Source organism: Callithrix jacchus, chromosome 10 (genome assembly GCF_049354715.1).
Source record: "Callithrix jacchus isolate 240 chromosome 10, calJac240_pri, whole genome shotgun sequence".
Classification (NCBI taxonomy): Eukaryota; Metazoa; Chordata; class Mammalia; order Primates; family Cebidae; genus Callithrix; species Callithrix jacchus.
In genome coordinates, this window is record NC_133511.1 from 74,722,816 (window position 1) to 74,737,603 (window position 14,788).

Below are 14,788 nucleotides of genomic sequence, written 5' to 3' on the forward strand. Positions count from 1 at the left end.
GGCAGTGGAGCTGGAAAATTCAGCAAGGGCTGCATTGCCTGACTGCCTGATGGTGGAAAGCAAGATCTTTATCTCTCCAGCCCTTGACAACTCACAGGGAATGTTGGGGTGCAGAGGAAGGAGAGAAGAGGTAGAATCAGTACCCTCCCAACTCCTAAAGTACCTTCCCACCTGTCCCTCTCTGCTTTCACCCACTCTGCTGGAGGGAAAGGAGCCCCCATCACAGGCTGCAATCCACCTCCTCTCTGAGGCTGAGCCTGTGCACATCCAAGCAGTGTGCAGACAGTTCTATTTAGCTCCATTCTTCATGTTCTGATCCGCCTGGCCTGACAGTAGTGGGAAGATAAAAGGAAGAAAGAGACACACGAGGAAGGAAAACCAAGACTAGTAGTTGCCTTCTAATACATATTTTAGATCTAGACCCTGGAGGGAAGTCTACTTCAAATTAAGCCCCATCTGTTTTCAAGACCCCAAAGAAGCAGAGCACCCATGAGAAGGGCTGTATACCCTGCCAGGGCACAGACACCTCTGCAAGCTGAGCCAGTGAAGACTGAAGGCTGCAAAGAAGGATGGCATCCATGAGGCAGCCAACAAACTGGGAGGTGGAGTCTCTGGCTGGCCGGCCCATTCTCAGACCCAGAGCCTCTACTCCAGAATACACAACCCCAAAACCTCCCTGATAGGTAAGAATCACTTAAGAATGTAAAGGGTGTAAAATGGGAAGGGTTGTCAGGAGATCAGCCCGATTCCCAGGCATTGCCGGCCACCAAACCCAAGGTACTCAGTAATGCAAGCATAACCTAGCATGCCTAAACCCACCTTCCCCAACACTCCTGGCTTCTGGCCACTTTGGAACAAACACACCTCTGCAAAAGTCCCAGCTTTTGTGTTCCCCACAGCCAGCCTCCACCACTGACTCTCCAGATCCTCTCTTATTTATTAGATGCATTCACTCCTACTCTCACTTCCAGATACACACACACACACACACACACACACACACCCCTTGGGTAGACACAGGGCAATGAGCCTCCCTCTCAGGCTCAACTTCTGGGTTGAGCACAGTAGGATGGCTCACACCTATAATCCCAGCACGTTAGGAGGCTGAGGCAGAAGGATCATTTGAGCCCAGGAATTCAAGACCAGCCTGGGCAACATAGTAAGACCCCATCTCCATAAAAAAAAATTAAGGAGAAATTACATTTAATTCTCTAGGATTCACTCCTTTAAAAATTAAAATTTTTAATTTTAATTTTAAAAAATCAGGCTTAACTTCTACCCAGTGTGTGTTCATGCTCCCTTGGGTCCTTTCTGCTTGCAGGAGCTGGTGATGCTGGGTGCACTCTGAAAGATTTTAAACCAGGGAAGGATGGCACTGCCTTCAGAAGTCAAGGGATGCCTTCACAAACCATTCAGAGTGTCAACACAGCCAGACTGGGGAGACACCCCGTTATGCCAAGACCAAGAGGCAGATTCACCTCTAAGCTCCCTTCTCACAAAAGATATCTGCCATGCCCATCTCAGTGCCAAAGATGGACCAGAGCGAACCAAGCCTACTCTTTCTCCTCCTACCCCTCACCCCCACCTTCCAGAGAGACGCGAGACAGGAAAGCAAGCTGGAAATTTTTTAAAAGAACCAACACCTCATTACAGTCCATGAAAAGCTAGCTCCTGGCTCCACGACTGAAAGAAAAGGCAATTCCACCTTCAAACTCCCGGTTACCTTCGGTGGCTGGTCTCAGTAGAACTGCGCTAGCATTCCTCCTCACGGAGCCACACCCCACACAGCCCCAGAGGCAGAGTTGGGCAGAAAGGAATGCAGATAGTTTCCCAGAAGTGTCCAGCTGAGAAGAAAACCAAGAGCTTACCCACAGCTTCCTGGGCCCCGAAAGGGAGGCACTGCGTTCTCAGAATAAGGACTCTGGCAACTCAGGAAAAGTGAGGCCCTCAAATGTGCAAGCCCACAGGAGGCGAGAACACAGCGGGTGGGAAGAGGCCCCGACAGAACAAGCCTGGGCTGGCCCCACATGGCTTCCAGTAAGCAGCGGCTACACTTGAATGTGAGCAAGGGTCTTAGGGAGAGCCAAAGCAATCCAGTCACAGAGAAGCCAGGACAGGCCCAGGGATGCAATGTCAGATCATCTTAGCATAGCTTTGGCATCACCTGCTTTCCAGGCAGCAGGCTTCATTTCCTAACACATCTTGAGGGAGAAGGGCAAAAGAACCAGAGAGGGCCATCTGACAGGCCAACAAAGCTGGTGAGCAGATGGGCTCCAATGCCTCCCAGCTCGATTCTCTCAGTCATGCTCCAGAGGTCATAAGGCTTTTTCCAGTCCTACTGTCAGCTGCAGGCTTCCCAGGAAGCTCCACCACAGCTACAGAGGCCGCACGCAGGCGAGGCTGAGCAAAGGGAAGATCTTCCCTGCAGAATAGCCTTCTCCAACTTGTGCTTCCTCTAAATGATGACCCTGTAAGGCTGTGTTCTAGGATAATCACAGGAGGAGGAGCAGAACACAGAAAGGAACGAGGAACATATTAAAGATGCCTTTCTGTTATATATTAAGGGTCCACGTGAAGGATATCAAAATAAAATCATAAAACAATTTTTTTTTTGAGACTGAGTCTTACTCTGTCGCCTAGGCTGGAGTGCAATGGTGCAATCTTGGCTCACTGCAACCTCTGCCTCCCGGGTGCAAGAGATTCTCCTACCTCAGTCTCCCAAGCAGCTGGGACTACAAGCGCCTGCCACCATCCCTGACTAATTTTTGTATTTTTAGTAGAGACAGCGTCGCACCATGTTAACCAAGCTGTTCTCAAACTCCTGACCTCAAATGATCCATCCGCCTCAGCCTCCCAAAGTGCTGGGATTGTAGGCGTAAGCCACTGTGCCCAGAAAGTAATTTTAATTCAAAAGTGGCTTAAATCATTAACTGATTCCTTTGCAATAAAAGGGCAATTGCTAATACAGATTCCATAAAACCCAGAAAATGCTTCCCCATCTCCTATACAACCTCGACTTTGCAAACCTTAATCAGTTGCTAGCATTAACACAAAATACACACAGAGACACACGTCTGTTTGTTCTTCAAAGCTCTGTTCCCAAAGCCAAAGATATAAGAGCCCTTCCAACTTCAGGTCCCTATGGGACAACAGGAGGCACAGAGTTAAATACGGTTTTCCCCAAGCAAAGGCCTTGGCTGCTAATAGGATTACGGTTGGCTCTGGACACCCCCACATGCAGGAAGAAGGCTAAGCACCTGGAATCTCCCCTTCCTCCACAGCACCAGTAAACGAGCTGATGTCATCTCTCTGGTAGCCACACATGTCTGTCTCCCAGCCCCTAGGATTTCACCCATCCTCACCTCAAAATTGCATAATAAGGGTCTGCAGCTGGTTAGTTCAGTTACTCACAGCCTGGTGCCAGTGAAGCAAAGGTAGTAACTCTGCTACTTAGAGCCATTCGTTTCACCTTACCCTGTGGCCACAGATTTTAACTGTTTGAACCCAGATCAAAATGCTTGCTGCTTTTTTCAGAGAGACAAGACCAAAATGAACTCAAAAAGAGCATCCCTGGGTACCAGAGAAAGAAGGATGAAGATAAAATCAGCAGTAACTATACTTCTCTGGAACAGGATGACACATACTGTTCCCCAAGCAAGAACATCTGGATAAGCTTTCCCACCCTATCGGGAAATTTTCAGTCACCTGGAACCTAGCACAGTTTGGAAAGTCATTCCATTTTCCTGAACTGCTCATTTCACAAGGAGATGCTGCAGTTTACACACAGTGCACTGGGACAGCTTCAGTTTTCATAGATCAGCAGCATATGCACCCTACAGGAAAGGCCCGTAGCTTTAAATTAGATGCTTTCCATCCTAAGACCTGATACAGAATCACAACAAGAATGTATTATTTCCTCGTCGAAAATCAGAGGCGGTAACTCCACTAACCCCACTAAACAGTATGTTCAAAGAATGTGATCCTGGCCGGCCATGGTGGCTCACACCTGTAATCCCAGCACTTTGGGAGGCCAAGGCAGGCAGATCATGAGGTCAGGAGATCGAGACCATCTTGGCCAACATGGTGAAACTCCATCTCTACTAAAATATAAAAAATTAGCCAAGCATGGTGATGTGTGCCCATAGTCTCAGCTCCTTGGGAGGCTGAGGCAGAGGAATCACTTGAACCCGGGAGGAGGAGGTTTCAGTGAGCCAAGATTGCGCCACTGCACTCCAGTCTGGTTACAGAGCAAAACTCTGTCTTAAAAAAAAAAAAAAGTGATCCTGTCATAATTACATCATGATTTTCAAAGTGGGGGAGCTTCACTGGGTTTTAAGCTCAAGTATGTCCCATTGTGACACACAGTGAGAAAGAGAAAAGAGCTTAGGCAAAGTTGGGTATGGCACATTCCAGCTCCTCCAGCCTAGAGACTAAAGAGGACAGACCCAGCTTTCCGGACATAGCTCCCAGCATCCCTTGGAAGCACTTTTCTTCCTCTTCATATGATGGGAATAGAGTCAGTGCCTTTTAGAGCAACATCACTAGCAGGGGCCAGAGGATGACCAGACCGTGTTTTTACTAAACGCTCCTTTTTCAGGCAGTCGCCTTTACAGGCTGAAGACAGTCTTCCACAGAAACAACACCAGACATGGCAGAAGGATGCCGAGACAAGCTCATTAATGAAGAACAATGGATGAAATACTGTTTACACATAATAAAGACACAAAACAATACCTCTATAAATACTAGCAATAAAACAAAACCCAAGAGAAATAAAATTAAATCATTTTTGGCCAGGCACTGTGGCTCACACCTGTAATCCTAGCACTTTGGGAGGCCAAGATGGGCGGATCAATTGAGCTCAGGAGTTCAAGACAAGCCTGGGCAACATGGGAAAACCCATCTCTACAAAAATTAGCCAGGCGTGGTAGTATGTGCCTGTAGTCACAGCTACTAGGGAGGCTGAGGTGGGAGAACTGTTTGAGCCCAGAGGGCGGAGGTTGCAGTGAGCTAAAATCACGCAACCACACTCTAGTCTGGGTGACACAACGAGACTCTGTCTCAATCAATCAATCAATCACATCAATCAATAACTTTTACATATTTCAAATTGTGGTTAATTAAAAGATGGCTATCTGGGGGGATTTTTAAAGGCATTCTCAAGAACAATACTGATAGCACACTGATTCTTCACACCATCTACTTTCATTCCCAAATGCCTGACTGTCCTTTCAGAGGTATTCTTGGTTGCACGCTTTTACCAGCTATGATCAAGGACAGCTTTTATCCCATAGGCAGAGAGAAAGGGGGATAGGTGTTTCCTGCGGCAATTAAGCCAAATCGGAAGGACAGAAAGAGAAGCAAAGATGAGGATTAAAGAGGATGTGAGTAGGATCTGAAAAACACTTACCTGAGAGAGACCTGAATTCCCTGTGATTGGTGAGAGATATAGAAGCCAGCTGGTTGGTTCATGAGTACTGACAACTGGAGTGGCAGGGAGGACACACTGGATATTATGTGACAGTTACCAGTTGGGTCACCTGCCTAGGACAACTTGGTTTAAGATCAAAGAATGGGGGAAAATACCAAATGCCAGACACAGGCTCACAACTCTGTGAGCCCCAGATCAAACAATTAGTTCAACCAGACATTGCTGGCATTCACAAGGAACACGTGTACAGGGCCTTCAGGGAATGCTCACTGCCTATTCTTCTGAGCTGGCTGCCTGGGAGTACGGATCTATCTAAAGAAAAGGAGCTACCCCAGAGTTCTATGTCACCTAACTCTAACAGTCTCAGGAAAGTAGGAGGCATCCTCATCGGTGATATAGGTCACCGATGTATGGAGTTAGGGCTTATGGAATACATAAAAACATGTCACAGGGGCTCGAAGATAAATAAAGAATTACAAAATAGCAGAGAAGGCCTACTTGAAAGTATATGGAGTCAATTATGGAGCTCTTCTGCCCAGAACTATTCTACTTAGCTCCATGACCTTCTCTAGCAAGTTTCAGCAGCCCAAGAGCCTCCCAGGGTTGGGCACAGCAACTATGAGCATGTGTCCTCATCCTCATCACTAACCCTGCAAAGACAAGCATCCTTCTGTACTTTGTACTTTTTTTTTCTGAGATGGAGTCTTGCTTTGTCACCCAGGCTGGAGTGCAGTGGCACAATCTTGGTTCACTGCAACCTCCGCCCCCTGAGTTCAAACGATTCTCCTGACTCAGCCTCCCAAGTAACTGAGATTACAGGCACGCGCCACCATGCCCAGCTAATTTTTGTATTTTTAGTAGAGATGGGGTTTCACCATGTTGGCCAAGTTGGTCTTGAACTTCTGACCTCACCAGCTACCCACCTGGGCCTCCCAAAGTGCTGGGATTACAAGCATGAGCCACCACGCCCAGCTACTTTGTTGTGAGACAGGGACTCACTCTGTCACCCATGCTGGAGTGCAGTGGCATGATCTTGGCTCACTGTAGTCTTGACCTCCCCAGGCTCAGGGGATCCTCCCACCTCAGCCTTCTGAGTAGATGGTACTACAGGCACACACCACCACACCTCGCTAATTTTTGTATTTCTAATAGAGCTGGGGTTTCACCATGTTGCCCAGGCTGGTCTCAAACTCCTGGGCTCAAGTGATCTGTCCACCTTAGCCTCCCAAAGTGCTGGGACTTACGAGCATGTGCCACCATGCCTGACCCTCAGTACTTCTTTAGGAGAATTTCTGCCTTACAAAGGACCACTGAGGAGCAAAAGACTTTGGAGACTGTCTTTGTCCAACTCATTCTGTACTGGAAGAAGCCAATGCAAATCTTTAACTGGAACAAAAAAAATCTAAACTATGCAAGATCTGATTAAATCTCAGTCATTTCAGAAGGATACAGGGATAAGGTAGAAATGTAGCTCTGCCTATCAGAGTATGTGTATTTGGGGAGGAGGAGGGCTGGAGTTTACATAGGCAGAAGTTAAACCATTTTGTTTCTTCTTCAAAGGCCTGCCTCTCAGGAACACCAAGAGGGCATCTACTCAATTGTTTTTCTTTCTTTCTTTTTTTCTGAAACAGAGTCTCACTCTGTTGCCCAGACTGGAGTGCAGTGGCGCAATCTTGGCTCACCACAAACTCCGCCTCCCGGGTTCAAGCGATTCTCCTGCTTCAGCCCGAGTAGCTGTGACTACAGGCACGCGCCAGCAAGTCTGGCTAATTTTTGTCTTTTTAGTAGAGATGGGGTTTCACTGTGTTGCCCTGGCTGGTCTCGAACTCCTGACCTTGTGATCCTCCCACCTCAGCCTCCCTAAGTGCTGGGATTATAGGCATGAGCCACCACGCCTGGCCATTTCCCTTTATTTCTTAGTTCTTGATGATAGGGTCCCCCAAATACCCTCCCCTTCCTTGCTGGAACCAAATCATACCACTCTCAGGGCACAGGAACTGGAACAGAGCCATGAACAGAACCAACGATCAATAAATGTAGAACTTGGACATGTTAGCAAACCCCAAAGGTTTCTGGAAGCTACAATTTCCAAGGACCAATCTCCACGTGACGGGGAAATCAAAGCCAGGTGAAGATCTGGGCTGAGTTTCAAATATTCCTGAGTTTATGAAGGAGGTGGAAGGTGGGAGGAAGAATTCTGGAAGTGAACCCACAGAAGGCCAACCCTCCCAAATCCCAAGGGTGACAGCAAACAGGTGTGGACCCGCAGCAAGCTGAGGGATGGACAAGGCAGTTATCTCCTAAAGTGATCCTCATCAGAGAATTTCCATCCGTTTTTCTTACCATGTCTTATGCTTTTCCAGTGACTACAGAGATTACTTTGACCTGTTTGGAGTCATCTGTGTTCCCCTCCAGTTCCACTAAGGCTGCTCATGGTAATGGTTCTCTGCCTCTTGCCTGTCTAGCCTCTCCTGGATCTCCCAGGCTTACTCTTCGGATTCCCATCTCATACCCAGAGTCCTGTCTTCTTCATCGTGAAATAAGGTCCTCTCTAACAAAAGGAAATTCAGACACAGAAATGTGCCTTGCGCAAGATCCCACCACAAATTAGTAACACTGCAGGGATTAGAATCCAATTCTCTGAACTCAAGTCCACCACTCCTTCCAACTGACCACAACACCTCCGTTATAGGAGAAACATCTGCCCTAGAGCACCAAGACCAAGAATCAAAACAGTTTACTGCATGTCTTCTTAAGCAAAACAACACAGCCAGAATGTTTGGCAGGGAGTAACTAAATATTTCCTCTGTGACCTACGCTGGAGAGGAAAACTGTGGGAGTTGGGTAGGCACAACACAGAGGGAAATCGAAGCGACCACTGCAAAGGCCAGCAGATGGGTGACTACAGAGGAAAAATGCGATCCTAAGGACAAGCTGGGAACAAAGGAATCCGACTTTAAAAAGTGATTCAGATCTAAAGACAGGAGTCTAGGTCTAAATGAGAATGTCATCTAAGAGCAAAAGCATTTAGAGAAAACTTAGGAGGACTATCTTCATGACCTTGGGGTGGGAAAAGAATTCTCAACGGACACAAAAAGTGCTCACCAAGACAAAGCTTGATCAAAAAGACGTGAAGCTAAAATCTCAGCACAACAAAGAAGCAACCACTATTCTTAGGCCTACAACAGAGACGTATGCAGAAGCAGCATAACACAGGAATCCAAGCCTACTCCCAGAACCAAGGTCTGAACTGAAACCTGGCTTGGAACAAAAGCTAAAAGGCAAAACATTAACTTTCCAGCGAAGAAAGAAGGAGGGAGAGAGAAAGGGAATGGATACTAATTTGGCCTAACAAAAGCTGGAATAAAGTTTGCAACGTGGTAAGGTAGACAGGAATCTATGGTCATAAGATGGAAGCCCTGGGAAACAGGAGCATCATCTGTGGAACTGGAAGGAAATCAAGGGATCTGAACAAGGATCTTTGCTGCAGGGGACTGAAGAAGTCACTGTATGGAACTAGGTCCACTGATTTAAAAAACAAAACTTAAAAACTTACCTGAATTATCCAAGAAAGAAACCCTCCAAAGGGTGTGAAATCTGTGAAGAGTGGAAAGGTTGTTACCACCAAGTAAAATTCACTTACACTTTCTAGTAATCTTTAAGAAAGGGCTTCAAATAGGATCCTTCAATTGTATCAGAGGTTTTGATATCAAGACTATTCAAATGAACAAGAAAAGGTGGGGGGGGGCCTTCCACAGAAGAGCAAAGAGGTCTGAGGCCTCACCTCTGAGGTGACCACACCAGCAAATTGGGCCGCCAGTGGTCACCCTCCCCAGTGACCCTTCCTCTCTTCTCACAGGCATTACATACAGAGCTGGGGAGAGGGAAGGAAAAAACCTGGAGCTCTTAACCTCAAAGGGTTTCCATTCCACTCAAAGAGCCAGGGCGCACGTTCCTAAGATCCAGAACCCTTGCATCAACACCTCAGCTCAACAAGCACCCAGGAGCAGGCCGGGCTGTGGGCTAGGAGGACTGTTCGTTTTCTTGAAGGAGTGCTGACAACTACAGCAGAGACAGGACAATGAGAAAAGGTCTAAGGGAACCAAGGGGAAGGGAATTGCAGAAGACAGATGAATTGCTTCCTGATGATGAACTTGATCCACTTACTGCACAGTCTATGAGACAAGGAGTTAAGCTAAACAGAGTTTTGGGTTTTTGCTTTTTTTTTTTTTTTTTAAGGCAGCTCTTCCCCAGGTGGAAAAATTGAGAGTGCAGACAAAAGGAAGGAGTAACCTCCCTGGAAGCAGGGAAATCCCCCACCCAATGCCTCATTTGTAATCAAGGGCAGTGAGGATGAGACTAAAGTAAACAGGCCAGGGAAACTAGCATGCCCTTTCCCAGAGAGGCCAGCACACACACTTCCCCAGCAAGGCCCCGGGAAAGGCAGAGGTAGGTATTCCCTTGAACAAAAGAGAGGAGACTTGGGGAGTTCCCAAGGTGCTTTCAGGCTTTTCTGTTCCCAGGAACTCAGCATTCACCAAAATTCCAGGGCACCAAGACCACATACAGGGTGAAGCTAAGATTCTGCTGCTTGGAGGAAAACGGAGTTTGCAGAGAGTCCCCACAAGAAAGGCTCCAAAGAAAATCATCGGGCAGAAGAGCAGGGCCACTCCTACATCTGAGCACCTAGGCCCTGAGTCCTACAAGCTTCCCACACCCCTCCCAGCACCAACACAAGCAACAGCTGCCCTGGAGAAAACAATGGGCCTTTGTCTGTGCCTGCTCCTGCAGATCTCTTTTTGGAGAACCAAACGGGATTAATTCCTTTACAGGAGGGCCTCTCCTAAACGTCAGTCCAGGCCATGGAGAGCGTTTTTACCATCCACAGCATCCCTCTCAAATAGACTCCCACCTGCTCCATATCAAGCACTGAGGGTGCTGTGCAGCCTCCAGCCCCGACCCATATATGAAGCATGGGCAGAAAGGTCCTTGCAGCCCCTTCCTGGAGCCCTCACTAGTCAGACACCAGAGCTGCTACTCCTGCTTTCTTCCTGCCCTGGCCACAGAACTGAAAGCCTAAAAACTGTTCTGACTCCCCTTCTTGCCATCCACTAGAATATTCCATATGGAGTGAAATCACAATGATGGTTGATACTGTTTTCATCAAAAGCTGTCAAAATGGACTCCCAACAGTAGCTATGATTTTTTTTTTAAAAAAAGCATGAAACACACTGGACAGTCAAGCTCCTAATATTACACTACTAAATAAAAATTCCCAAACTGACAAATACCAAGAAATTTACGCTGTAAATTGATTCAAAACATCTTAAATCCAAACTAACTGTATAATAGATAAGGAGAATGTCCTTTTTGTGCTGTCTTATTAGTCTATTTTATTTGTTTTTAATTTATTTATGATTTTGATTTGCAAATGTCTCTTCTTATATGTTGTGAAGATGATAACAGGTTTGGGGTTTTTGTTTTTAGTCCCTTTCCCTAAAAAAAAATCAAAATTTTTCTTAAGTTGGTCCAAATTAAAAAACAAACAAAAAGTGTGTTTTGCGAGGCCAGGTTTCGAGGCTCACACCTGTAATCCCAACACTTTAGGAGACCATGGTTGGAGGATTACTTGAGCTCAGGAGTTCGAGACCAGCCTGAGCAGCATAGTGGGACCTCATCTTTACAAATTTTTAAAGTTTAAAAAATTATCCAGGCATGTTGGCACACACCTGTATTCCCAGCTACTCAGGAGGCTGAGGCAGGATGACTGCTTGAGCCTGGTGGTGGGCGGGGCGGGGGGTCAAGGCTGCAGTGAGTCATGACTGTACCACTGCACTCCAGCCCAGGTGACAGAGTAAGATCATGTCTCAAAATAAAAGAAAAACATGTTTTGTGAAATCCCACATGCCACATTTCTCCCATTTTCCTTCATTGGGTATCTGGTACCAGATGAACTCAGGACCCCACTTCTTCCAAACCACCACCAAGGACTAGACATGGCACAAAATTCCCTTTCCATGAAACAGAGACAGTCTGAGCACCTCCTGGTATTTTTCTCCTCTATTCCTCTGTGCTAACCAGCATCACTCCTCTCCCCAAATGCCTCCAGATCAAGGGTACTGAGGTCTTCAGGACAGTTAGCTGGATACCATGAGTTCCCCAATTCAATCCGGAATATCCTTCATTCTCCATGATTTCAGGACAAGAAGGCATCACCAAGTAGTAGAAAGAAATCTGGAATCAAATGAACCAAGGTTGAAATCCTGGATCTTCAGTGATTTACATAATCTCTCTGAGTCATGGTTTCCTCCTCTCTCAGACAATCCATTGAATAAAGTATCAAGTTGTGAATGGCACCTAGTAGGTCCCCTATGCTAACTCAGTACTTTCTTGACAGGATTCTCTCCTGTCCTCCCAAAAAAGATAGCCTTTTCAGAGACTTCTTTAATAACAGGGAGCTGGAAATACTGATATCAATAAGACATTGTTCCACAAGAAATCAAAGCCTTGCCGTGCTGGTTGCATTCTGATGACTGCTCTCAATTCCTTTCCAGCCTCTCTTAGGAAAGGCCCAGGACATCTATTTAATGGTATTAACCTCCATTTCTCCCTCTCAAGAGTCTGGAGTTATGAATTATTAGGTGCCTCAGGGTTCTCTAAGGGCAAGGCTTTCAGTGTCATCCTGGAAAATATTAAAATGTGGAAAAACCACTCATCCCACCACCTCGTGTTCTGTGTGGTGTCGACTCAACACTTGATGGTTTCCTTTTGGAGCGCGTTCAATCTGCCCTGCGCAAACACCACATCAGGTCTCTATCACTATGCTAAACAAATGTTCCAAATGGGAAAAAAATTGTCATCAATGTTTTTCAGGACTGCTCACAGTCTTACTTCACAGCACTTATCTCAAGTCTTTCACTAATTTACAGTCTTATTTCACTTATTTCTCGATGAAGACATCATGAAAGCCAAAGAATTCCCCGAAATTCCCTGTACCAGAAAACTGTCATGCATGCTACCTTTCCTGAGACCACAAAGAGTTTATACAGTTAAATTCTTCACAGTAAGGGTGATTTAGTAAATGCATACATTCACTTTGATTTAATGTTTAGAGCTCTGTAAAGGCTTCTCATGTAAACAAATTAAAAAATCAGGACAACAATCCTGTACTGGTTTAAGGATCCCAAATTTTGGCTCCAAAATTAGAGTAACTTTTCTCTCGCTCCACTTTTTTTTAGACGAAGTCTCGCTCTATCACCCAGGCTGGAGTACAATAGCGCGATCTTGGCTCACTGCAATCTCCGTCTCCCAAATTCAAGTGATTCTCCTGCCTCAGCCTCCTGAGTAGCTGGGATTACAGGCATGTGCCACCACATCCAGCTAATTTTTGTATTTTTCATAGAGGTGGCATTTCACCATGTTGGTCAGGCTGGTCTCAAACTCCTGAACTCAGGTGATCTGCCCGGCACTCATCTTAACAACAAGCTGAAGGCCGGGCACAGTGGTTCACACCTGTCATCCCAGCATTTCGGGAAGCCGAGGCGGACGGATCGCAAGGTCAGGAGTTTGAGACCAGTCTGGCCAACATAGTGAATAAAACCCCATCTCTACTAAAAATACAAAAAACTAGTTGGGCATGGTGGCATGCACCTGTAATCCCAGTTACTCGGGAGGCTGAGGCAGGAGAATTGCTTGAACCCAGGAGGCAGAGGTTGCAGTTAGCCAAGATCACGCCATTGCACTCCAGCCTGAGCACCAGTGTAAGACTTCATCCTAGAACAAAGTAAAGTAAAATAAAATAAAAACAAGCTGAGGGCCCTAACAAAGCATGTGACCAATGTGGAACCTTGAACTGCAGCATTAAGCCCAATCTGCCTATTGCTACTAAGGTACAAAACCTGCAAGAGGAGCAGACTCTCAGTGGGCCTCATCTCCCTCCCCTAGCAGAATGTAAGTAAGAATCTCTGCATTTGTAAAAATGTTCAGAAGATTACTAAGATGGAAAACAGTCACTGGGAAGGAAGCACCCTTCGGGGGTCACTTGCTCATGCCTGGCTCTTGGCAACAGCTACTTCCACAGACCTCCAGCCCCACTGCCTCTCCTTTCCGAGCCCTCCAATCATATGGAATACACAAATCCTGTCATAAATAATACGCTGCCCTGCTGCCGTAAATCACCATCCTGCTCATGCCACACTGTGCTTTCCCCAAGGTTGATCCTGATCTTCTCTACTTCCAGACCCTTCACACACACCGCTCCCTCTTCCCAGAACGCCTTTCCTCCTCTGTTTGCTAAGCCAACTCCAACAGCCCCTCAAGATACAGCTCCCACAGTACCTCCTTTGGTTGCTTTCCCTGGCCATGGGCTTCTCTTGCATCTTCTCCTCAGCATTCTTTGCTTTCCTCTGGTCAAGCATCTGTATCATACATACACCATTGAAAATGTCTGTTTATCTTATGTGCCCTGAAAGAATGTTACATTATCCTCCTTACATTTAATATTTAATTTTTTTGCATAATAACAAGTAGTAAAGATGTACTTTCTGGCATATTCCAAATATTGGCATTTTATAAATATTTACAGGCCTGGCATAGTGGTGCATGGCTGCAGTCCCAGCACTTTCGGAGGCTGAAGTGGAAGAATGGCTTGAGCTCAGGAGTTCAAGACCAGCCTAGGCAACACAATGAAACCTCATCTCTACAAAAAATTGAAAAGTTTGCCAAGTGTGGTAGTGCATGCCTGTAGTCCCGGCTACTAGGTGGGAGGATGGCTTGATCCCGGGAGATCGAGGCTGCAGTGAGCCATGATTGCACCACTGTATTCCAGCCTGGGTGACACAGCAGGACTCTGGCTCAAAAACAATTCTTTTATTAAAAATAAATAAATATTTACATTTTAAAATTAAACTATAACATTACTCTCTTAAATGAATCTAAATGACCCAAGAGAATCTAAATGTCGGTGGATTATCTATTTTAAAAATATACATTTTATACTATGCCTTTTTATAACTTTTACTTTCTTTTATTTTCTCTTTAGAATTTTATACTAATATTTATGCTTCAAAATCTTTTATTAATCAACCTATACTTCTCTGCAGCATATCTATTAATATTACATATACATATGTATACATATGAATACATAAATTGTTTAATTCTGCTCTGATTATAGCCTCAATTTTTTATTATATTTATTTTTTATTTTTTTAGAGACAGGGTCTTGCTGTCACCCAGGCTGCAGTGCAGTGGTGTAATCATAGCTCACTGCAGCCTTAAAGTCCTGAGCTCAAGCAATTCTCCTGCCTCAGCCTCCCAAGTAGCTAGAATAATAGATGCTCACCACATTGCCCAGCT

General features: G+C 45.8%; 1 protein-coding gene across 11 annotated transcripts in view; it reads right to left on the reverse strand.

Moving 5' to 3' along the window:
- Window positions 1-14,788, reverse strand: part of DENND2B (DENN domain containing 2B) — a 204,613-nt gene that overhangs the window by 136,133 nt on the left and 53,692 nt on the right. For 2 of the 11 annotated variants that reach the window (XM_078340452.1, XM_078340460.1), the window contains one exon: window positions 13,769-13,848. The exons of 7 other annotated variants lie outside the window; for them this stretch is intronic. The gene's annotated coding sequence lies outside the window, so the exon portion shown is untranslated. Of the gene's footprint in view, window positions 1-1,723; window positions 1,768-1,868; window positions 1,950-13,768; window positions 13,849-14,788 lie in introns of those variants that run through there. 2 more of the 11 variants (XM_078340454.1, XM_078340455.1) reach the window with 2 other exon arrangements.